Here is a 23817-nt window from a genome sequence, read left to right on the forward strand (position 1 = left end):
CAGGAATGCCTTCCCTCATAGATTGCTTTCCATCTATACATACACACACACATATATATACATATATATATATGTTGTGTGTATAGATAGATAGATATAAAATATAGCATGCATCTAATTATTCATATGTTGTCTTCTCGATCAGGATGAGATCCTTGAACTTTTCTTAGTATGGCCACAGTTTAGCATAGTGCCTGGCACATAGTATGAGCTTAATTAATGCCTACTGACTGACTAGTTGAGATAGAGTGTAGATAACTTGAATGAGAGAAAATATATTCTTTTGCTTCAGTATCACCTCTAATTAGCTCTAGAATATCTGCATAATGAAGAACTAGCTATCTGCTAACAGGAAAAAGAAACCCTCATGCCAATATTCCCTATACAGGTTTACTGTATTATTTCCTCCCAGATAAGGAACAGAAAGATAAATAACAGATTACCTCATTTGCCTCAGTCTGCTTAAGACCCCATGTGCATCTCTTTCCATTCAGGAAAAGGTTTCCCTGTCAATCATGCCAACACACCTATTCACCTCTCTCCTTGACCCTGAAACTCAAGTTGGCTAAAAAGCTACCCTATGAATTCAAGTTACTCAGCATAAATGAATTATACCTGCCACTACTCAAGAATCTTACCAGCAGTGACTGATGCACTACGGTCTTTTTTGGAATTTTTAGACTTTTGAGGAACTCTGGAGGATTAGGGAAGTGGATAGACAGAAAAAGATTCAAATATTCAAAATAGGGAAAGTTAGATTCCACAGAGAGATGAACTGGATGTCAATTATGGCAAAATCCTGAAACATATTATTAAATAAACAGGCTGTAAGTGAAGTGGTAATAACTATAAAACAATAGGGATTAATGAAGAACAAAACATGACAGGCTAACCTCATTTCATTTTTAACACTGTTAGTAGATGGTTAAGTCAGGGAAGGGTGTAGATATGCCTATATTTCAGCAAGGCATTTGAAAAAGTCACAACATCTTTGAGAATAAGAGACAAATGTAGGTCCAGTAACAGTAGTGATTTAGTAGGATTTGGAATTGGAATCAACCACACTCAAAAAGTGTTCATCAATAATCAATGTTAATCTAGAGGGAGTCATTGTATGGTGGCATATCGCAGAGCTCTCTGGCCATTTTTTGTTCAATATTATCAATGATTTAGATTAATACAAAATGGCATACTTACCAAATTTGCAGAAGCTAGGAAATGAGAATTTTAAAAAAGTCATCACACTGAAACTATGCATCAGATTCAACAAGTCAATCAGTCAACTAACATTTATTAAGTACCTGCTACATACCAGGTACTGTGCTAGGTGCTAGGGATATATGTTCCATGTTTCCTTGAGGAAAAAAGTAACTCTTAATGACTCCATTTGGGATTTTCTTTGCAATGATACTGGAGTGGTTTGCCATTTCCTTCTCCAGCTCATTTTACAGATGAGGAAACTGAGGCAAACAGGGTTAAGTGACTTGCCCAGGGTCATCAACTATTGTTTGAGGCTGGATTTGCATTCAGGTCCTCCAGACTCCAGAGCTGGCACTTTATCCATTATGTCACTTACCAGCCCCACTGGGGATACATGGAAAGGTATAAACAGTACCTGCTCTCAAGGAGCTCATGTTTTAATGAGGGAGACAACATGTAAATAACAATAACAGTTGGCCAAATGGGAAAAAGTACACTGAAGAAAACAACTCCTTAAAAAGTGGAATTGGTCAAATGGAAAAGGAGGCACAAAAACTCGATGAAGAGAAAACTACTTAAAAAGTAAAATAGGCCAAATGGAAAAGGAGGTACAAAATCTAATTGAAGAAAGCAATTCGTTGGAAATTAGAATTGGGCAAGTGACTCTATGAAATATCAAGAATCAAACAAAAATAAAAGAATGAAAAAATAGAAGAAAATGTAAAATACCTAACTGGCAAAACAACTGAACTGGAAAACAGATCCAGGAGAGACAATTTAAAAATTACTGGTCTATGCAAAAGCCATGATAAAAAAGGAGCCTGGACAGCATCTTTCAAGAAATCACAGGAAAACTGCCAAAGTCCTAGAACCAGAGGGTAAAATATTCATCAAAAGAATCCACTGATCACTTCCTGAAAGAGATCTCAAATTGAAAATGCCAAGGAATATTGTGGACAAATTCCAAAATTATTAGGTCAAAGAGAAAATACTGCAAGCAGCCAGAAAGAAACAACCGAAATATCATGGAACCACAATCAGTATTAGATAGGACCTTATATCTTCTATGTTAAAATACTGGAGGGTGTGGAATACAATATTCCATAAGGCAAAGGAACTTGGATTACAACCAAGGATCAACTACCCAGTGAAATTAAGCATAATCTTTCAGGGGAGGAAATGGACATTCAGTGAAATAGGGGACTTCCAAACCTTCTTGATGAAAAGACCAGATCTCAACAAAAAATTTGATCTTCAAATACAAGACTCATGAGAGGCATAAAAAGGTAAACAGGAAAGAAAAAAAAACAATATGTTATTAATAAGGGCAAACTGTTTACATCCCTACAAGGGAAAATGACACTTCTAACTCTTGAAAACTGTATTGTTATTGCGCCATTTAAAAGGGGTATCAGAGACATAGGGTAAGGATATAAGTTGACTTTGATATGATGATAAAAAAAATCTAATTAAGTGGTTAAAAGGGACTGCACTGGGAGAAGAGGAAAGGAGGAGGCAGACAGCCACAAAATAAACAAGAAATACATTAAGGAAATGAATAGAATTTTAGAAAACTGAATGCTCATAGAAATGAATATACCTTTTTCTCATCAGTACATGGCACCTGCACAAAAACTGATCATGCATTAGGGTATAAAAATCTCACAATCCAATACAGAAAGGCCATGGAAAGACAGACTAAAAATGAATTGGAAACTAAATAATTTAATCCTAAAGAATGAGTGGGTCAAACCACAAATCACAGAAACAACAAATACTTCATCCAAGAGAATGACAATAATGAGACAACATACCAACACTTACAGGATTGCAGCAAAAGCTGTTCTTAAGGGAAGTTTTATATCTCTAAATGCTTACATGAATAAAATAGAGAAAGAAGAAATCAATGAATTGGGCATACAACTAAAAAAGCTAGAAAAAGAACAAATTTTAAATCCTCAATTAAATACCAGATTAGAAATTCTGAAAACCAAAGGAGAAATTAATAAAAATGAAATTAAGAAAACTATTAAACATAAATAAAACTAAGAGCTGGTTTTATGAAAAAAACCAATAAAATACATAAACCGTTGGTAAATTTGATTAAAAAAAGAAGAAAACCAAATAACCAGCACCAAAAATGAAAAGGGTGAATTCACCACCAATGAAGAGGAAATCAAAATAATAGTTAGGAGCTATTTTGCTCAACTGTCGTTGGTGATCATTGATGGTGGAGTTGTAAACTGATCCAACCATTCTAGAGAGCAATTTTGAACCATGGCCAAAAGGCTATAAAACTGTGCATATTCTTTGACTCAGCACTACTACTTCCAAATCTGTATTCCAAAGAGATCATAAAAAGGCAACAAGGGCTACATAAGAGTCAATAGCTCTTTTTGTGGTGGCAAACAATTGGAAATCAAGGGAATGTCCATCAACTGGGGAATGACTAAACAAAGTGTGGTATATGAATATAATGGATTACTACTATGCTGTAAGAAATAATGAGCAGGCAGATTTCAGAAAAACCTAGAAAGACTTACATTAACCGATGCTTAGTGAAATGAGCAGAACCAGGAGAATATTATAACAGCCACATTATGTGATGACTGACTTTGATAGACTTAGCTCTTCACAGCAATTCAAGGATGTAAGACAACTCCAAAAGGTTCATGATAGAAAATGCTATCCAAATTCAGAGAAGGAACTATGGAGTCTGAATGCAGATGGAAGCATACTATTTGCTCTCTTTTTCCTTTTTTGTATTATTTCATTTCTTCTTTCTTGTGGTTCCTTCCATTGGTTCTAATTCTTCTTTACATCATAACATGAAAATATGTTTAATATGAATGTTTATATAGAGCCTATATCAGATTGCATGACATCTTGGGGAGGGAGGAGAAGGAAGGGGAGAAAATTTAAAACTCAAAATCTTATGGAAGTGAATGTTGAAAACTAAAAATTAATTATAAAAAAGCAATTTATATACATGATTTTATTTTAGCCTCATAACAACATGGAAACGTAGATATTATTTCCCTTTTGTAGATAAAGAACATGATTAAGAGTGCTTAAGGGACTTGCCATGGATTACTCAATTTGCGTCAGAGGCAGGATTTGAAACCATATTTTCCTGTCACAAAGTCTAGTACATTATCCATGATGCCAGGCTGTAATCCTCAAATGGAGTCTTTTAAATTAACCTTGGTATATCGTAGACATTGAGCAAAGTACTTTATCCCCTGTTAGATTCTCCCCTGCCCACTAACTCCAAGTTTATATCACCTTGCTCTGGCTTTACTTTCCTCTCTTTATGATCTCATTAACCCTATGGATAACCAATACATTACACTGTCTTCCACTCTCACATCCTTGCCAAATTACTTCCATTTGCTTCCTCCACTCCTATTCATGTACTGCTGAACAGTGTTGTCATGTTACCATGCCAATTGGCTCCACTACAAATTCATGTTATCTAATATCAGCATCTTCACTGAAACAAGACAAACCTTTTTCTCCCCCCTAATTAAGTCTTTTTATATTCCCTACAGGAGTTCTTTCAAATCTTCTCTTCTTCTTTAAAGTGTCCTATACCACCTCCTCTACTTATACCCTCAACAGAGGGTGCTTTATACTTTACTAAGAAATTCTGGGTCATTCACCATGAGCTCTCTTCTCTCCATCTCAAAATCCTGACATAATTCCTAATTTCTCCCTTCTTTCTCTCTGTGAGGAAGTAGGGACTTTTCTCATCAAGTCCAACACCTCTTCTTATTCCCTTTATCTCATCCCCTGCATTTCCTCTAAAATTTTGCATCTGCAATCTTCCATCCTTCTCTTTATAATCTTTCTTTTTAACTACAGGAGTGTTCCTGTTGCTCACAACATCTGCATCCTTAAAAAAACCTTCACTTAGCTCTACCATCATCTCAAGCTATAACCTTATATTTCTCCTCCATTTCTTGGCCAAACTTCTAGAAAAAATTTATCTTTAATGTTTGTCTCCACCTCCTTTCCTCTTACTTCTCATCCCCTTCCATTTGGAGGAATAACTTCTAGGAAGAATGTAATAATTCTACATATTCTTAACTAGTCAGACTAGAGTTGGAATACTGTGTCCAATTCTGGGTGACACATTTTAGGAAGGAAATTGATAAGCTGAAGGGCATCAAGGAAGACAACCAGGGTAGTAAAGGGTCTCAAGTTCAAGCCATATGAGAATCAGTTGCAGGGAGCTGGAGTGTTGATTCTTGAGGGAAAAAAACTTAAGGATGATATGGGAGCTTTCAGTATTTGAAGGACTGTCACACAGAGGATTAGACTTGTTTTGTATATCCTCAGAAGGCAGAACTAGGAACAATGAGTAGAAGTTTCAAAGTTAGGCTTGATTATACACAGAACTTCCTATCAACTAGAACTATTCAAAAGTGGAACGTGCTATCTCAGGAGCGGGTGAGTTCTCTTTTATTGGAGGTCTTCAAAAAAAGGATAAATGACCATTTTCTAGGGAATGTTGTAGAAAGGATTCTTTTTCACATAGAGTTTGGACCAGATAGCTACTAAAATCCTTTCCAACTGTGAAATTCTGTGATTCTCTGGCAATATTTCCTCCACCAGTGAAAATGGCAGCTTCTCCATGCCTTTCTTTTCATCTTATGCAGTCTTTGTCCACATACAACCATAAATGCTCCATAAGGGATCTACCAGTATAAAGCCCTTCTTCTAGATCTTTTAACATTCCTTGACTCATGTGAAATAATCTGGCTATCTCTTATCTGGAACAGAAAACTACCTACCTCTTCTTTTGAGGGTACACTGTTTTTGATAGCACTTGCACCTGAATTCAAGTGATCACCATTAACATCCTGTAGCTTATTTGCACCTACAATATAAATCTTCATCATTTATTTTGTGACTTGCAATTTTGACTCTTATATGTTGTGATGTTCATGATTCATAACCATCTAACATCAAATGGAAAAAAAAACTTAAATGAATCTCTATATATCCAGCAATGATGTGAATTCCAACCCATTTATTTCTTTTTATGCTGTGCCCTCTTATAAATTTTCCACAAGGGCATTAATCTTGACCTTTTGAGATTGCCATGGGTACTGGAGCATTCACAGACTATGCATATGTTATTCCACACTCTCACTATAAAATCGACTGATCTCCTTTCCCAGTCCTTTGTTTCTTTGATGTCTTTTCTGCCACTTTGGCTGTGCCAGTCTTCATGGGTAGTACACTGTAGGCTAGTTGTGTCTGCCATGTATCTCTCCACTGATCTATAGCCTTGACATTTTTTTGAGACAGTGGTATTCCGTGCTTTATAGATACACATTATGTGTGATATAGCATTATGAGAGGAACATTGTATTAGTAAGATGGGCCTTTGCTTCAGGAAATCACTTGGGATAATTAAAACCATTACATAATTTCCCCAAATCAAGTTTTTTTCTCTCTAATTTTCTATCCATTTGCAGTCCAAATTTATATGCTGATGGACAGGTTCTTTAAGTTGTCCATCCAAATTCATAACATAGTCTAGAAAATGGACTTTCCTCAAACATGTGCTTTTCCTCTGTGGCCAAGCACTTTAGAGGATTATTCCTCTCATTTATAATGTGTTGCAATGTTCCTGGGCATGAGGTACTCAGCAGTCCATCCACCTCAAACAGGAATTTCTGGAGTACCTCTATAGGGAATCCTTTTTCCATTTGGATTCTATGCTCCATGTCAGTGGGAGACACCATTAGGTCCCAGGTAGCAGTTGCGGTCCCCAGATTGCTCAACCCACAAACACCAAAGACAGCTTCAAAGGTCAGTGAGAAAGCTCTTTCACCTGGGTGAGAAGGGAATGTGGTCTGGCCCTGCCTTCAGCAGGCACTGCAGCAGCAGTGCCCATTTTTGGAGCCCCTGGCCTAAAGACCCTGGGGGAATCGAGTGGCTTATCTGAGTCTCAGCCCTGAGTCACAGTCCTGGGGTGAGGAGGCGTACTGGCTAGTGGAGTTGGAGGCGGTTGTTGAGCGGGAACCCTACCAGTAGGTCCTGGGCAGAAAAGCTTGTGGCTGCTCCCAGACCAGTGTGTAGGCCAAGAGAGGAGTAAACTCCTCTCCCTTGATTGTGCCACTTTGGAGGAACAGAGAACTTACAGGTCCCCAGATTATACCCTCCTCTTGACAAAAGACTCAAAAGTCAAGTAACTAACTGGGAAAATGCCTAAAAAAGGGGGAAAAATAAGACTATAGAAGGATACTTTCTTGGTGAACAGGTATTTTCTTCCATCCTTTCAGACGAGAAAGAACAGTGCATACCATAAGGGAAAGACCTAAAAATCAAGGCTTCCGCATCCAAAACCTCCATAATAAATACGTGATGGTCTCAGGCAATGGAAGAGTTCAAAAAGGATTTTGAAAATCAAGTAAGAGAAATACTGGGAAGACAAATGAGAATGATGCAAGAAAATCATGAAAAGTGAGTCAATAGCTTGCTAAAGGAGACCCAAAAAATGCTGAAGAAAATAACGCCTTTAAAAATAGATTAACTCAAATGACAAAAGAGGTCCAAAAAGCCAATGAGAAGAATGCTTTAAAAAGCAGAATTAGCCAAAGGGAAAAAGGAGATTCAAAAGCTCACTGAGGAAAACAGTTCTTTAAAAATTAGAATGGAGCAGATGGAAGCTAATGACTTTATGAGAAACCAAGAAATTATAAAACAAAACCAAAAGAATGAAAAAATAGAAGATAATGAGAAATATCTCATTGGAAAAACAACTGACTTGGAAAATAGATCCAGGAGAGATAATTTAAAAATTATGGGACTACCTGAAAGCCATGATCAAAAAAAAGAGCCTAAACATCATCTTTCATGAAATTATCAAGGAAAACTGCCCTGATATTCTAGAACCAGAGGATAAAATAAATATTGAAAGAATCCACTGATTACCTCCTGAAAGAGAGTAAAAAAGAAAAACTCCTAGGAATATTTTAGCCAGATTCCAGAGTTCCCAGGTCAAGGAAAAAATATTGCAAGCAGCTAGAAAGAAACAATTTGAGTATTGTGGAAACACAATCAGGATGACAACAACATTTATCAGCTTCTACATTAACGGATTGAAGGGCTTGGAATATGATATTCCAGAAGTCAAAGGAACTAGGATTAAAACCAAGAATCACCTACACAGCAAAACTAAGTATAATACTTCAAGGGAAAAATGGTCATTCAACGAAATAGAGGTCATGAAAAGACCAGAGCTGAATAGAAAATTTGACTTTCAAACACAAGAATTAAGAGAAGCATTAAAAGAAATCATAAGGGACTTACTAAAATTGAACTGTTTACATTCCTATATGGAAAGATAATATTTGTATCTCTTGAAATTTTTCTCAGCATTTGGGTAGTTGGAGGGATTATACACATACACATACACACACATAAACACACATAGGCAGAGGGCACAGGATGAGTTGAATAGGAAGGGGTGATATCTAACAAAATAAAATTAAGGGGTGAGACAGGGATGTATTGGGAAGAGAAAGGGAGAAATGAAATGAGGCAAATTATCTCTCATAAAAGAAGCAAAAAAAGTTTTTTCAAAGGAGGCAAAAAGCAGGGAAGGTGAGAGGGAAAAAGTGAAGCTTACTCTCATCACTTTTGGCTTAAGGAAGGAATAACATGCACACTCAATTTTATATGAAGATCTATCTTACACTACAGGAAAGTAGGGGAGAAGGGGATAAGTGGGATAGGGGGATGATAGAAAGGAGGGCAAATGGGAGGAGAGAGTAATTAGAAGTAAACATTTTTGGGGAGGGACAAGGTTACAGAGAGAACAGAATAAATGGGAGGCAGGATAGGATGGAGGGAAATATAGTCCCAACATGACTATTATGGAAGTCTTTTGCAAAACTATACATATATAGCCTATACTGAATTGCTTGCCTTCTCAATGAGGATGGATGGGGAAGAAGGAAGGGAGAGAAGTTAGAACTCAAAGTTTTAGGAACGAATGTTGAGAAATGTTTTTGCATGCAACTGGGAAGTAAGAAATACAGGTAATGGGGTATAGAAATCTATATTGCCCTACAAGAAAAGAGAGAAGATGGGGATAACGGAAAGGAGGGGTATGATAGAAGGGAGGGCAGATTGGGGGAAGAGGTAATCAGAATGCATGGTGTTTTGGGGTGAGGGGAGAGGGGAGATAGGGAGAAAATTTGGAACTCAAAATTTTGTGGAAATGAATCTTGAAAACTAAAAATAAATAAAGATAAAAAAGAACTGATAGCTCAATGCTGTCAAAACCATAGTGTCTTGTATATGCCAGGTACTGTGCTAAGTGACTTTAAAAAAAGATAATATTATCTCATCTGATCCTTACCACAGCCCTGGGATGTGGGTGGTGCTATTACAACCTCCATTTCATAGTTGGGGAAATGGAGGCAAACAGAGGTTAAGTGACTTGTCCAGGGTCATGTAGCTAGTACATGTCTGAGGCTAGATTTGTACTGTGATCTCCCTGACTGAGGCCCAGTGCTCTATCTGCTACCCCTAGTATAGAACTACTCTCTGCACACTTGGTCCAGTCCAAATGCTCTTTCCAACTCTTTTCCCCTTAGTACTAACTCTATTTTGTCATGTAGCACATCGGGAATTGTAATGGTACAGTACAAAAGCGGTGGCTCCACTGTCATTGACAGATAAAATGATTTGTTATAAAAACAATGATTGTTGTTGCTGTTGTTGTTCAGTCATGTCCAACTCTTTGTCATATAGATAGTTTTTGAGGCCAGATTTGAACTGATGAAGAAAAGTCTTCCAGACTCCAGACTCCAGACCTACCACCAGTACTTTATTTACTTCACTAGTTAGATATTTTCTATTTTTCATTTGTTTTTTCATTGCAGTGAATGATTACTTAACTTCATTAAAAAATGGTTGTAGCTTATGTCAAGTAAGTTCTTGTATCCATTTCCCATCTGGAAGGGGAGAGTGTCAGTAACTTGTTTAAATAGGTCAAATTGCTACTGAATTGTTGGTGAGCTGTGAATTGGGTTTAACAATTTTGGAAGGAACTGTAAATAACATGCACACTGTCTAAAATGTCAATATTTTTTAAACTGGATATTCCACTACTAGGCATATGTGTTAAGGAGGTCAATGACAAAAGAAAGTTCCATATACACCAGAATATTTATAGCAGCACTTTTTTTATGGGGGGGAGGGGGGAGGAAGAAAAGGAATCAACTGGGAAAAAACTAGATACTCAAAAGCTGGGAAATAGCTAAAAAAATTATGATCCATTAATGTAATGGAATACTACTATGTCAAAAGAAACAATAAATATAATGAATACAAAGCCATGTTGAAAGAATTACATCAACTGTTTGGTGTTAGTAAAGTAAGCACTGCTAGAAAAATACACAGAAACATTGCAACAATATAAATGGGAAGAACAACCACATCTAAATAATCACTGAACAAATGAAACTGAATGTCATGAAATTAGGAAGAAGAGGTTTGTATAGGTTTTGTAGAGGTTGGGGTCTACAAGCGTGGAACATGCATATAAAGTCTAACATTTTAATTGGCTTTGCTGATTTTTCCCTTTCTTCACTACCTTTTACAAAATCGTTTATTATATGGGATGGCTCTCTGGGACAGGTAGAGGGATGTGGGAAGAAAACTAGGGGATATGAAAACCAAAGATATAAATACAAATTTATTTTTAAAAGAAGTTATGATTATAATGAACAAAAAGAAGCATGGTAAGACTTAAATGAACTGATTCAAAGAGAAGAAAAGCAAAACCAGGAAAACAATATGCATCATGACCAAAACAATGTAAACCAAACAACAATAAAACCACAGAGACTGAATGCTTCAAAACGATAAAGCCCAAACTTGAACCCAAAGAACAGTTAGGGGAAGATACTTCTTCCCATTTCTTTGCAGAGGTGAGGAACAACAGGTGTTAGATACTGCATAGAACGTCATGACTTTTCTGCTATGCTGCTTAGCTTTGAAGATATTTTTTTTTCTTCCTCTTTATTATAAGAGGAGCCACTCCTTTCTCCAGGCCTCCAGGAGATAATCCAGTGAGGGTAATATACATGATATAAAAGCAAAAGAATGTCCCAGCCAAAATGCAGAACTTCCAGATCAAAGGGAAAAAAGTATTGCAACTAGGCAGACAGTTCAATAAAAATTTATATTAAAAATAAAATAAACAGGTTGGGTTGAAGTTGTTTTAACTGCATGCTGCATTTCTCATATTCATCCTAGCACTAATCATCATCTTTTCACTAATGATTAGGTGGCCTGACTATATATAGATAGCAGCTTTAAATAATTCCCACTGGTATGCTAGTATTTAAAATATAGGGTTTACAATTAAAATGACGATGTGAAAGGTCGTAGAGTTCTCTCACTAACACCCCAGCAAAGACCTGAAAGGACACCAGCTGGAACAATGATCATGATGGCCACAAAAGAAATACCAATGAGTTCCCCTATTCAGTCCAGTACTACACAAGAAAATGGAAGACTAACAAAACTTAGAAAAGAAATGTGGCAGAGGAAGAAGAAGCCAGCAGAAGCTCTAGAAACAGGGTCTGAAGCCCATAGGAATTTTAAGTAGGGATCCAAAAGGGAGGTTAGATTCCTAGGAAATGGGATCTGAAACATATTAAGTGCCTTGCTTTCTCAGCCCTGGCCTGTCAAAACAGCAAGAGGCTGTCAAAGCAGCCTGGGACCCAACCATAGATAGAACCAACTCTCAGTTGGGGATTGCACAATGAGAAGGAAAGAAAAGACCTGAGGCCAATACCCACACTGACTCACCAAGAGACAAAGAAAGAAGCCAGGCTCTGCACTAGAGGGCATGGCCTTAGTACCAGTTGTCCCATTTACAACTTCACTGGTAGTGGCATCTAGACTACAGAGGGGACAGGAACAAACAAAGTCTAGCCACTTCATCCAAAAGTGCAGAAGGAGGTGAAGCTTGGCCCTGGCCCTACTCCCAATCTATGAAAAGAGGCAGAGATATAAATAGACAGAAGAAAACTACAAATACAATGATCAAATATTATGAGTTTTAAAAAGTCCAAGAGAAAAATTCAGAAGAAGAGAGTAATGCCACAACAAATACAATCAGAATTTCAGAGAAAAGGATGGCTCGGCCACAAGTACGCCAAGAGCAGCTGGAAGAAATAATGGAAGAGGTTTGGGTTGTTTTTTTTTTTAAAGGAAATTAGAAAAGAAATAAGTCCTCAAGAAAAAAATGGTAGGAGAATAAATAGCTTAGAAAGAAAAGGTAGAAAACCTTACACAAGTAAAAGACACCCTGCAAAAGAGAATGGAGTAAACAGAATTCAATGATTCCTTGAGATAACAAGAAATATTAGATCAAAGTCAAAAGACTAAAAAATTAGAACAGGTATCTACTATCAAAAACAACTGATCTGGGAAAAAGGATTAAAGAGAGATAATTTAAGAATCATTAAACTCACTGAAACCCATGAACAAACAAAAAACCTCAGTACCATACTTTAGGAAATTATAAAAGAAAACTGCCCAGATTAGAACCATGGGGCCAAGTGAAATTAGAAAGAACCCATCAATCACCTCCAGAAAGAAATCCCAAAATGACCTACTCAGGAATGTCCCAGCCAAAATGCAGAACTTCCAGATCAAAGGGAAAAAAGTATTGCAACTAGGCAGAGAGTTCAAACACCAAAGCACCATAGTAAGAATTACACAAGATTATGATGTAACTGCTAGGATGCTGTCCTTCAGCCATTTCAGTTGTGTCCAACTCTTCACGATCCTACTTGGGGTTTTCTTGGCAAAGACACTGCAGTGGTTTGTCATTTCCTTTTCTAGCTCATTTGAAGATGAGGAACCAAGGCAAATAGAGCTAAATGACTTGCCCAGGATCACACAGCTAGTATCTGAGGTCAGATGTGAACTGATTTCAGGCCAGCACTCTATCCACTGAGCAATGTAACTGCCTCTAGTGGGGAAAACATTTTAAAAATTCGTAAGCGAGTAGAAGGAAATTCAGAAGAGGAAGACATAAAAGCAAGTCTGTTACCACTACCATGTTCAACTTAATACTTTTTTTAAAAACCTCAAGCTGTATGTAACAGCTTCAGAGCTTCATATATAATCCTCATTTCCTATTTTCTTATTTATCCATTTCTTTGTAAATGGAGATATTAATATTTATTGATGTTTTTCAAATTCATGTTTTAAAAAAAGAAAAATTAAAACTTTTTTTTGGCATCAGGAAATAACTGAGAATTATTAAAATCAAGGTGCAATTTCTCAAATGCTAGATATAATCCATTCTCCTCTGACTCAATTTAGGGTCCATGTCATTGTGTATCTGTAATTCTTCTTTGAGATATATGTGCTGATAGACTATCTGAACTGGCAACCCATCTAACAACTTGTCAAAATCTGAGCAATAAGTAGTCTTTATACACTTAGATCTTCCTGCATAGGTTGCTAGGCCAGTCTCTTTAGAGTGGCTGAGGAATCTGATTAACAACATACAATATAAATGCAGAGTCCAGTCAAAGTGAAAAGCAATACAGTACAAGATGCATGCATTTGAGGGCTAGCATAGCTAAGTGGAGGGGGATTCATTTCCAGAAGGCCATCTGTAAGTGGATGAATTTTTAGAGTACAGTAAATCAGAAACTCTATAAGGCATGAAGGGGTGGTGAACTGGATTAATGGTGCAAGTACTCACACCAGTCAAATCACAGGTTTTTTTGGTAGACTAAATTCAATTAAAGAGCATTTATTAAACACCTACTATGTGCTAGGCCCTGTAGTAGGTACCAAGAATATTTTTTTTAATCTTTCCTGTCAAGGATCTGACATTTTATTGCTGGAGGGGAGGGATTCATACAAGTAAGTTGGAGGAGGGAACATTTATATAAGTTAAGTATAACGGGAGGAGGGAAAAGAATACGATTAACTGGGGAAAATCAGGAAAGGTTATGCAAGAAGGTAGCACTTAAGGTGAACCTGGAAGGAAGCGAGGGAAGATGAGGAGGGGAAGATGAGGAAACAGAGTATTCCATGCTTGGGGAATAGCCTGTATAAAGGCATGGAGGCAGGCTCATAGGATCACAGATTTAGAGCTAGAAGAGACACTTCACTCCTCTACCTTGGCTCCTGACATTTAATGTTTCTTTTCCACCATTTCCTGGAAGCATTTTCACCCTGGAATATGCCTCTACCACCATATGCCATCAACCTTCCCATTTTGGCACCTCTGCCCCTTCCTCTCAGTGGTCAATTCCTCCAAGAACCTCCATTAAGGAAGTTCCCAGGCCAGCCACATTCACTCCTTCATTCCTCTTCAGGTTCTGCTTTTTACTCTCAAGATTTTTTTTTCCTCTTGGCTCTTCCCTGCTGGCCTCCCCCCCCCCCCCAAGCTTTTTATCTTCCTTTTATGTGTTGTCTTCCCCGTTAGAATGTGAGCTCCTTGAGCCTTTTTGCTTGTATTTGCGTTCTCAGTACGTGGCCAATAATAGCACCACAGTAAGTGCTTATTGATCTGATTTGATCTTAAAGGGTGTCTATCCCAGTGCCTCATTTTACAGACTGAGATAACTGGAGCCAGATTTGAATATAGGTTGTCTGACTCCAAATTCAGTGCCATGCTACTGCCTCCTTGGGTTGTGGACAGGGAACAAGCAAGTATGCCAAGTAGGCTGTAATAGGGGGCACATGAGGGAAGTAATGTGAAATCAGTCTGAAAAGACAAGCTAAAGATCAGTTATGAAAGAGGAAGCTGTATTTCATCTCAAAGGCCACTAAAGAAGCTGATGAAACTTTCTGAGCAGAGAAGTGTAATAATCAGATCTGTGCTTTAGGAATAGCCATTTGACAGTTGGAAAAGGGAGAGAATGGAGGCAAGGGGACCAATTAGAAGACTCTGACAGTAATCTATGTGATGATGAGAGCCTGAACCAGAAGAGTAACTGAATAAGCAGGGAAGATGAAGGCTAAGGTTCAACAGATGCATGTGTGTGAGCATGCGCACATGCGCGTTAAGGGGGGGTTTGTGGTGATAAATGGATGGGTAGATTTGAGAACTATCAGTATAGAAATGATAATTAAATCTACAGGAGCTGATGAGATCATCAAGGGAAGTAGTATAGACGGAGAAGAGGGAGCAGGACAGAACTCTGTGGGACACCTGTGGGTGTAATCTGGATGAGGATTCAGCAAACAAGACCAAGGAGAAGCTTGATAGAAAGGAGAACTAGGAGAGAAATGATATTCTGAAAACCTAGAATGAAGACAGTATCAAGGAAGAAAGAGTGATCAACGGTGTCAAAAGCTACAGAGAGGATGAAGAGAATGAGGACTGAGAAACAACATTGGATTTGGCAATTAAAAGATCACTGATAACTTTGGAGAGAGCTTCAGTGGGATGATGAGGTTGGAAGCTGGGTTGAAATGGGTTAAGAAGAGATTGAGAAGAGAGAAAGTGGAAACACTTATTGTAGATTACTTTTTCAAGGAGTTTAACCATAAAGGGCAAAAGAGAAGATATAGGATGATAGTGGGGATGGAAGGATCAAGTGAGAGTTTTTTTGAGGATGGAAAAAAAAAACATGGGCATGTTTGTAGGCAGTAGAGAAGAAGCCAGAATAGGGAGAGTTTGAAAATAAGTGCTACAGTAGGAACGACAAAGAGATTGGAAAATCGTTGGAGAAGATGAGAAGAAATGGCATCACTTTAGCAGGGCTAGAGGACTTAGCTTTGGGAAAGAGTAAAGTCACTTGTCATCATGTGAAAACAGGGATGATGAAGGAGAGAGCATCAGAGGTCACAAGGAAGAGGGGACAAGGAACTCAGGGAGAATGGTCTCAAATTTTTCTTTAAAATGAGGCAAGTTTCGCAGTTGAGAGGGTGTGGAAAGGGGATGCTATAGGAAGTTTGAGAAGGAATGGAAAAATAGTTTTCAAGGAATCCATTTCTTGTAAACAATTTTGCCTCTTTCTTTTCTATTCTATTCTCTTTTCAATTATTTTCTCCCAAGTTTGTATTTCATATTTAAATTTCTTGTATCATTTCTTCTGGGTATTCATGTAGTCCCTATGGAAAAATCCATTTTTTTTTTCTTTCAGAATCTGTTTGCAATTGTTATAGAGTAAACTCATCCCCTTCTTTTGAGGGTGCTCTAGATGTGAGATAAATTTTTATATTGGTCAGGGTTCTCTTTGACTTACTCAATTTCTCCAACTTTAATTGCTGAATTAGAGCTTTCTGAAAAGATCAAGCTCCACCCTAGAGATTTCCCAAGGGAAGCCTGCACACTCTTTACCCTTTATTAAATTCAATGTGAACTTGAGGGTATACAGGAGGTGGGCAACCTAGCTCTCAACCAAAAGCTTGAAACTCAACCTAATCCAACTACATTTCAACAGGAAAAACTTCTATGGCATCCCCAGCAAGTAGTAATTAAAATTTTAAATTAATAGCCCCAACAGAGGAGTGCATATTACCTGGCAAAGCAGCTCTTTCCCTTTTGAATAACTGTTAGTAAAAGTTTTTCTCAGTAAAAAACTTAAATCTGTTTTTACGGCTTTCACCACTGCTTATAGTTCTGCCCTATAAAGTTAAGCAAAAATAAACTTAGTATCATAGGATCACAGATTTACAGCTTGGAATCTAACTTTTCATTTTTTTTTACACATGGAAACTAGGGCTGTTAATAAATCCAAGGTCACACAAGTTAATAAATGGCAGGACTAGGATTTGAACATAGGTCCTCAGGCATCAAATCCAGTTCTGTTTACATGTTCCTCCTTCCTATTAGAAGACCGATGACATCACCATGTCATTAAGGTCAAGGTACACCTGAGGCTGATCAGTCCAACCTGAGCTTGGAAGGCTCGGGCACAAATTGTCTGTTTGTATATTTGGGATGGAGAGGTCTCTAGATTTGTGCATCTCACATTTCCTTTGTGCCACTGTTTACATATTCCCTCTTTCACACGACAGTCCTTCAAACATCCAAAGATGGTTATCATGCCTCCTCTATGTTTTCTTTTCTCCAGGTTAAACACCCTCCCTTCCCCTTTAGTCGGGATCTTCCCTCAGGATACCAACTGACAAGTACATAGTTCTTTAAGGTTTGCAATGCACCCTGGCATGTATTATTACTGGATCTTCACAACCACTCTGAGGCAGGTCCTGCAAGTAATAAGTATTCTCATTTTACAGAGGAGGAAACTGAGGCTGACAGGTTCCCGTGAACATACATACAAAGTTAGTATCTGAGGCACCTCCTGGGACCCTAATTGCCCTTTTCTAGATGCTCCAATTCAAAAACTCAAAAAATATGCCCAGTAACAGACACACTGGACAAAAGATCATCCAGCTTTGGCTTAAAGACCACCAATGAGACGAGACTCACTAGCTCCTGAGACAAGCCATTCCACCCTGATTGTCAGGGGCTTCTCCTCGTATCAGACCTAGCTTATCTCTATGCAATTTCCATCCCATTCCGTCTTCACACAGCTGCTGTCCTCGTCTCCCCACTGGTGCGGGAGCTCCTTGCGGGCAGGGGCTGTCCTTTGTCTCTCTCCGGTCCTAGAACAGTGCGTGGCCCGGGGGCTGCCCGCTGAATGACCAGACCAACCCCTCCCTCGGGTACTGGCAGACCTTCATCACGCCCACCGCCCAACCCCCGCCCCCGCCTCATCTCCTCTCCAGACTAAGCATCCCTAGGTTCTTCCAGGCCCTGGTCCTTCCTCATGCCCCTCCTCCCGCCTCGGGATGCCTACAAATCGGACGCAGCAGCCGTCCAGATGTGTCCATCCCCGCCTCTCCGAACGGGGATTTGCAGCTTCCACGCGCCAGTGTGAACCGGCGCCCTCCGCCCGGGGCGCACGCTCAGGCCACCCTCGGGGCCGCGCGGCGCGCCCCCGCGCTCCTCACCCCGGGCAGGCCGCGCGTGCACGCGCGCGCTCCGCACAGTCCTCTCTTCCTCCCCCCTCCCCCCTCCCCCCCACCCTCTCCTCCTTCAGCGCCCACGGAAATACGCCCGGCGGCTCGCTCCTGCGCGTGACAGCTGGGTGCCCAAAGGGTTAAGCCGGCGGAGCCGCGGCCGCAGCCCCTCCCGCTCCCTGCGGTCTCCCGCGCCCCCTTTCCCCCTACCTGGTGGCTCTTCCCAGGTGCCGCCCCGCGGCCCGCCCCTCGCGGGCTGAGCGACGCCCGCCTGCCGGCCAGCTTGAGCCTCCGACTGAGGGGGCGGGGGACCAGAACCGTCACATTAGCATTCCAGCCCTGGTCACGTGTCTGTTGCAGCCAATGGAAGGCTGCAGGGCTGGGGAACCTGAGCCCGTGACCATGGCGACCGGGAGGTGGGTGGGGCTCCGGGGTAGGGACTCCTCCCAGTCCTGACCTCCTGCCTCCCCCCTAGTGGTCACAGCTGGGGCTGCTGCCCCGCCCCCCACGTGCGCTCCTGGGCTCCTCTTCGTAGCAGGCACGGGAATGTTTGCTTTGGAGAAGGGAGGACTGGGCGTAGTGGTGGAGATTTTCGTGCTAGCTGTCCTCAAGTATTTGAAGTACTGTCATATAGAAGACTGGCAGCTAGGTGGCACAGTGGAGAGAGTGCCGGGTCTGGAGTCAGGAAGACCTGGGTTCAAATGTGGTTTTAGCAGTTTATAAACTGGGTGATCCTGGGCAAGTCACTTAATCCTGTTTGCCTCAGTTTCCTCATCTGTAAAATCAGCTGGAGAAGAAAATGGCAAACCATTCCAGTATCTTTGCCAAGAAAACCCCAAATGGGATAACGAGGAGTCAGGCACTACTGAACAACACATGGAAGTCTTGGCTCTAGGGGTCAGGACTAGGAGCAGTTGGGGGAAACTTGCTAAGAAATTTTTTGTAATTCCTCATTGAGACTTGACACTTTTCAGAACAATCCGGACATGGATTTTTAATTTGAAACAATTAAACTGGTAGGTTAGACATAACAGGTATTATTTCTATGTTGTAGATGAAGAAACTGAGATAATTTGTGCAGGACCACGCAGTTAGTAAGTGGCTGAGCTAAGAAGGGCTCGAGGTTTATTGCTTCTCAGGATCATTTGTTGAGTTATCATCCAAAATATGCTCCTCTATGGCTGTCCCCTAAAGCTCTGTCCTGGTTTCTCTTTTCTCTATATAGTATCTCCCTTGGTGACTTCATTAATTCCCTTGGTTTGAGTATTATCTCTATGCAGATGACTTCCTAGACTATCTATCTATATCTGTCCATCTATATATCTGTCTGTCCATCCATCCATCTTGTCCTAGGCTATCTCCTGAGCTCTAGTCCAAAATCACCAACTACCTTCTAGACGTTTTGGACTAGGTAACCTGTGGGCATATCAAACTGAATATGTCCAAAACAGGACTCATTATCTTTCTCCAAAACTCTTAGCTTCTCCCAACTACACACCATGAGATAAAGTGCTTTGCAAACTTTAAAGTGCTACGTAAATGGTATTGTCACCACCGCTATCATTCATGCTCACCAAAATGATAAATTCAGATCAGTCCATGTCATCCTCCCTTCCCCTGACTCAATAAGCAACAGTAGGTTCCTGCTACTCCTCTGTTATTTAAAGCTCTCCACAATGTCTTCTTCCAACCTGCACAGTCATATATTACTCCTTTCCACACACTCTACGATCCAGCCATATTGGCTTGCTGTTCTTGATGATATTCTACTTCCCTTTTTAATGCCTTTGTATCAAATGTCCCCCATGCATAGAATGCCCTTCTCACCTCAACCTCTATGGTGTCCCTGCCTTCCTTCAAGACTCAGTTCAAGTGACGTTATCTATCATTCTTGATCTCTCAGAAGCCTCTGATACTGGTGATCGCCATCTTTAGAGTTTCATATTACAATCTCTTTAGGTTTTCATATTACTGTCTCCTGGTTCTTCTACTACCTGTCTAACAGCTCTTTCTCAGTCTTCTTTATTAGATTTTCATCCAGGTCATGGCTACTACCTGAAGGTATCTCCCAAGGTTGTGTTCTAGGGCCTCTTTTCTTCTTTCTCTATGTTATCTCAGTTGGTTATCACATCATCTCCTGTGGTTAAATTGTTATCTTTTCAGTTGATTCCCAAATCTATATAACCAGCCCAATTCTCCATCCTGAGTTTCAGTCTCTCATTACAAATGTCCTGTAGGCATCTCAAACTCAATGTGTCCAAAAGAGAACTCATCGTCTTCTTTGCCTCCCTTCCAATCCTTCTTTCTTCCATACTTTGAAGTTACTGTATAGTGTACCACCATCTTCCTGGTCTTACAGCCTAGTCTCCCATCCTCATTACCTCTCATGAATACCCCATATATTCACTGTTGTCAAATCTTATTTTTTTTCACCTTTACAACATCTCTTGCATATGTATCCTTGTCTACACTCATGCATTCACCCTAGTCTAGGCTCCCACCTAGACTATTGCGATAGCCTGCTTGTGGGTCTGCCTGCCTCAAGTCTCTCTCTACTCAGTCCATCTTCCACTCAGCCACCAAAGTGATTTTCTTCAAATGAAGGTCTAATAGGGCCATCTTCTCTACTCACTAAACTCCAGTGACTTCCTATGACCTCTAGGATAAAATAGAAAATCATCTAGTCTTTAAAGTCCTTAATAACTTGATTACTTTCTACTTTCCTTGGCTTCTTATACTCTATTTTCCACTTCAGGGCTGCTCCACCTACTCTAGGTCCAGCAACATTGGCATTTTTGCTAATCTTCACACATAACCGTCCATATTCTGCCTCAGTACCTTTGCAGTGGCTCATGTCCCTCCTCACCTCTCCCTTAAAGCTATGTGTGTACATGGTGCTTACCTATAAGTCACCTGAGAGCAAGGGTTTATCTGTTTCATTTCTGTTTTTTGATCCCCAGTATTCATCACAGTGCCTGGCATATATTAGGCACTTAATAAAAACCTTCTTGTGGGATTGCTTGAGTCACAAACTGCATTCTAGCCAAACTGACCTATTTGCTCTTCCCCAAACCCTGCCTTCGATCCTTTTCCTCTGCGCCTTTTCAAAGCTGACTCTCATATCTAAAATAGATTTCTCACTTTCCTCTGCCTGTGGAATCCTTAAGTTCCTTCAAGGTTCAACAAGAGCTGGAAAGTAGATCATCTAGTTCAGGGATGGGGGACCTGCGCCCTCAAGGCCATATGTGGCTCTCTAGGTCCTCAAGTGTAGCCCTTTGACTGCACTTGAAGACCTAGAGGACTACATGTGGCCGCAGGTTCCTCACTCCAATCTAGTCTAACCATTTAATTTTACAGATGAAGTGATTTTTATATTTACATTTCAGTTTTACATTGATAGGAGTAAGTTCTACAAAGTAGCTTAGGTAGGAAGCATCAGAGGTGAGATTGAAATCCAGGTTCTCATTCATCTCTAAAGTGTCTTTCAGCAGTTGAATTGTGCGATTGTTTGCCCTATTTCCTGGGATGATCTAACCTCTTCTCCCCTCTCCCCAAAGGTTGGCACTTCCAGGAAACTTCAAAGCCAGGCTCAGTATCATTGTTGGCTTTGAAATTATGTCATACCTTCATCACCCTTAGTTGGCAATATTAGAAACACTGATGGAAGTGACATGTTACCTTTCCAAATGACTTTTCCCTTCCTGGGATCATAAATAATTCACAGTCTCAAAGGGAATGCTCCTGCATAATCCAGCAATGTTAAATTAGATAAACGGCTGGGATTCTGACAAGCAGAACAGCCATCAGTCAGGTTGTAACTTCTGGAATCTCATTTATTTGCTGCTTAATTAGGGAAAGGAGCTGCTGTCAAGGAACTCATTCTGTTCTTCCCAGCTAAAGGAAATGGGGCCTATTTATGCGAAATCATTTCAGAAGCTAAAGAGCAAAGAGTCCAAAGGAAGCGTATGTGGGAAAAATCCCCAAAACCATATGAATCTCCTCCAGGAACCTGTTCCTTCAATCATCCCCTCTCTCTTATCTCAGAACTCTCATTAGATGTTGGATCCTTCTTCTTCTCTATATAAATATGTCCAGCTCTCTGTCTCTGTCTCTCTGTGTGTCTGTGTCTGCATATCTGTCTCTGTTTATCTCTATCTCGATCTCTGTCTCTGACTCTGTCTTTGCCTCTTTTTCTCTATCTTTCTGTCTGTCTGTCTCTCTCTCTGTATGTCTTTGTTTCTGTCTCTGTTTCTTTCTCTGTCTCTATCTGTCTTTCTCTGTCTCTCTATCTCTCTCCAGGGGTAGGTTTCCCTATCTTGCCTAGTTTGAAAATGTAGCAGCTACTCACATACCTGTTCCCATTGCTGATTATCACAGAAGCTTTGACCAGCTGGATTCGTCTGTCCTCAGCAGCCTGGTGGCCCACTGATCCTGGAGGCTCAACATATTGGTACTGGACAGTAATGCACACAGCCCTGATGAGCTTTTAGCCCTACTGTAACTCAGAATTCCCAAGCTAAATCGACCTATCAGCTTTAGCCTTCCCAGTAGCAGGGATTACAGGTGTGTGCCCACCCCCCAGCTCCACCCTCCCCCACGCCCCCACACCCTGTTATCTAACTCATTCTTAAAAAAAGCTTCACTGGAAGCTCAAAGTCTGAAGAGCCTTGACACCATGCATTTACAATAAAGTCAGGAGTAAAACAAGTGACCTTGTCCTCTGAGCTTGCTTTTACGATTGTTCAAATGAATTTTTATGGTAAGACCCACAGCATTTTAGGGCCCCTCAAAAAAAAAAACCCAAATCTACGTTGTGTCAGACCCACACAACTCTGGAATTCCTTTGGCAGAACATACTCGTAGGTTTGGAGACATAGGCTTCCCATAAAGGAATTTAGCAGGAATTACTAGTCCTTTATATTCCTAAGTCAGAAGGAAACTTCTGAGATACAGCCCTTGATGAGTAGCAAATAGAGAATAAAGAATGAGCTTACCAAATTTAATCACTTGACACTATTAAGTTTACTGGCCATTCTGTGTTCCAAAGAATTTAATCTTTGGATTAAAGACTCCTTTGGGGAGGAAAAACCTAAGCATATCATAGTGAAGGCACTGGGGATTAATGGTCTCTTTATGAGGGAAAGAAAGAAAAAGAACTAAAGATTATTCCCTGGCCTAGTATGTGGGAACTGGACTTTCTATTATGGGGAAGCGTATCAGCTAATGACTAAAACTAACTCTAAAAGCTGGAATCAGAGGTTATCTACCCATGTTCTCTTTGGTGCTATACCTGGTGGAGATCATAGGCCAGTAGAGCTCTGTACCACAGCCACCCATGTGATAAAAAATGAGCAACATCCCTACAGAGGACACACCATGTCCACAAGCCAGAGAGAGATTTTATTTGATGCAAGATTGAAGAAACATACCCAATGAGAGCATTGCAATTGTACCTCTACATCTAGAGATGTGAGCTGCCATTCTATGGGTGTACTCTGGCCATTCATATTCCCTATATGTGTCATTTTACATCCAGCCATCCATCATAAACATGTCTTCTCTTCTCATAGATGTCATATTTGTGGGACAGTGTGCCTCAGAGTTATGGGGAAATATTCTATTGCTACTTTAAAAAAT

General features: G+C 40.0%; 1 protein-coding gene across 7 annotated transcripts in view; it reads right to left on the reverse strand.

Moving 5' to 3' along the window:
* The window catches only part of PHC2 (polyhomeotic homolog 2), a 148477-nt gene extending 129978 nt beyond the window's left edge, over window positions 1-18499 (reverse strand). For 3 of the 7 annotated variants that reach the window (XM_072609690.1, XM_072609694.1, XM_072609685.1), the window contains exon 1: window positions 18391-18478. The gene's annotated coding sequence lies outside the window, so the exon portion shown is untranslated. Of the gene's footprint in view, window positions 1-18390 lie in introns of all 7 variants that reach the window. The other 4 variants (XM_072609695.1, XM_072609688.1, XM_072609691.1 and 1 more) reach the window with 3 other exon arrangements.
* Between the last annotated feature and the right edge of the window lie 5318 nt (window positions 18500-23817).

Source organism: Notamacropus eugenii, chromosome 5 (genome assembly GCF_028372415.1).
Source record: "Notamacropus eugenii isolate mMacEug1 chromosome 5, mMacEug1.pri_v2, whole genome shotgun sequence".
Taxonomy (NCBI): Eukaryota; Metazoa; Chordata; class Mammalia; order Diprotodontia; family Macropodidae; genus Notamacropus; species Notamacropus eugenii.